The following is a 2,778-nucleotide window of genomic DNA, read 5'->3' as shown; positions in this document are numbered from 1 at the left end:
TACAGAGTCTAGACAACGTTTGAAACGTGGTAGACCAATAGGTTCCAAAGATAAGAACCCTCGGAAAACTAAGAAAGGTGCAGATAATGAAACCGAGGTTGTTAAAACCCTAGACATGACCGCGGCCGTTCCTAAATCCTGGGACTTAGCCGCGGCCGATCCCAAAACTCTAATAGCGATCGCGGCCGATCATGAATATGCGGCCGGCCCTGATGTATCTAATACTGATCCTTGGGACGCCAAGATTCAAGGTACTGAAGGTCCTGATAATAATGAGATCTCAATAAACTATGTCTTGTCTGGGATACAATGGAACAGAAAGAATGTCGACATTGATGATATATTTGCATACAAGGTAGCACTTGATGAGATCTCAATAAACTATGTCTTGTCTGGGATACAATGAAACAGAAAAGATGTTGACATTGATGATATATTTGCATGCAATGTAGCACTTGAAATTATTTATGATAATGAGGATCATGAACCCACGTCTATTTATGAGTGCACTCAACGATCAGATTGGATCAAATGGAAAGAAGCTATAAACGTGGAGTTAAACTCTTTAAAGAAGAGATGGTTTTGTTCCACTGGGTTTTCCTGGAAAGGTTTTAATGAGGCAACATCTAAAATGAATTAAAATCCTTGTATGGTTATGGCATCCAAGGGGGAGTGTTATAAATCATATTGTAGATGTCCATAACCGGCCCGGTTCATAATTAACCGGCCCGGTTCATAACCGGCCCAATGCTAGAGAGAGAGAGTCGACATTATGAGGAGACATACTCCCCTGTAGCGGATGCTACTACTTTTAGATTTCTGATAAGTCTGGCTATAAAAAAAAAAATTAGACTTGCGGTTAATGGATGTTGTAACTGCATACTTATATGGGCCACTGGATAATGAAATTTATATGAAAGTACCATAGGGTATAGAGTTGAAAAACAAATCGAGTACTCGAGAACAACACTGTATAAAGTTGAATAAGTAACTTTATGGATTGAAACAATCAGGCCGAATATGGTACAATAGGTTAAGTGAGTACCTAGAGAGAGAATGATACAAGAATGATCCGATCAGCCCTTGTATCTTTATAAAGAAATTCGGCCAGGGCTTTGTGATTATAGCAGTGTATGTTGATGATTTGAATATCCTAGGAACCTCTGGAGAGATTTCCCAAACAGTTGAATATCTTAAGAAAGAATTCGAGATGAAAGATCTTGAAAAAAATAAAGTTTTGTTTGGGATTACAGCTTGAGTACATAAGAGATGGAATCCTTGTGCATCAAATGGCATATACAGAAAAGTACTCAACAGATTCAACATGGCCGAGTCTCACCCATTATCTAGCCCCATGGTCGTGAGGTCCCTCGGCCTGGACACTGATCTGTTTCGTCCTAAGATGGACGATAAAGATGTCCTTGGTCCCGAAGTGTCATATCTCAGTGCCATAGGAGCTTTGATGTATCTGGCTAGTCACACGACCAGATATATGTTTTGCCGTGAATCTATTGTCTAGATTAAGCTCTTGTCCAACCCAAAGGCACTGGAACGGGATTAAACATGTTCTTAGTTACCTGCAAGGAACGAAAGACTTGGGTTTATTTTATACTAACCAAAACAAAGAAGGTTTAGTTGATTTTGCTGATGCATGTTATCTTTCGGATCCACACAATGCTCGATCACAAACAGGCTATGTTTTCACACATGGTGGAACGGCCATATCATGGCGTTCCATGAAGCAGACGATCGCGGCCACATCTTCAAACCATTCGAAGATCTTGGCTGTTCATGAGGCCAGCCGCGAGTTGTTCATAACAGGGGGAGTAATACGTGTTGTACTCTTTTTCCTTCACCATGGTTTTGTTCCACTGGGTTTTCCTGGAAAGGTTTTAATGAGGCAACATCTAAAATGAATTAAAATCCTTGTATGGTTATGGCATCCAAGGGGGAGTGTTATAAATCATATTGTAGATGTCCATAACCGGCCCGGTTCATAATTAACCGGCCCGGTTCATAACCGGCCCAATGCTAGAGAGAGAGAGTCGACCGTGAGTGGAGAGAGAGAGAATCGGCATCTTGCCTTTTCCTTATTAGATTATGATTTGTACTCTTTCCATATTTGTATTTCCTTTCTATAGTCTTTCCATTATTCTACGACGGTGTAATTCCCTATATATAAAGGGTTCCTTATATTTATGAATAATACATAAACAAAACTCAACATATTCTATTCTCTAGTTTCGCAACAGATTTAATTTTTTAAATGCGCTTTCTACAATTGCAACAAATTTATTAAAAATCTTCAGTGTAGTATAAGTAAACCTTTTAAGTGACTAATCTACATATTTTCATAGTTTCTTGTGGAATGGATAAAGTTTCCAGTTTAAAACGTATCCTTATATTTGTCTCATAAGTTGCAGGATTCAGATCACAAAATAACAACTTTTCAAGAAGCCTATTTATTTTAATTTCTCATGCAAAATGTATTTATTATAAATAAATAAGTTGTGCTTTACAAAACAATGTACCGTACAAATTAGATAGCATGGATTTTCAATAAGGATGCTAAAGTACTGGGGAGTCAGTGGAACTACGGAAGGAATACATTTAATACTAAGACAAAATAGTCAAATGAGTGGTAGCCAGATTCTTCCTCTATTTCATAAAGACTGTAGTTTTGACATTTTTCAAAGATTAAGAAAATGCTAAAAATGTATTTATATTTTTATTACACTACAAGAAAACAGTGGTATTCTGACGGACATTCCGACGGAA

This window comes from Brassica oleracea, chromosome C1, assembly GCF_000695525.1.
Source record: "Brassica oleracea var. oleracea cultivar TO1000 chromosome C1, BOL, whole genome shotgun sequence".
Taxonomy (NCBI): domain Eukaryota; kingdom Viridiplantae; phylum Streptophyta; class Magnoliopsida; order Brassicales; family Brassicaceae; genus Brassica; species Brassica oleracea.
The sequence above is the reverse complement of the archived record's forward strand: the minus strand, read 5'-3'. Positions refer to the sequence as shown.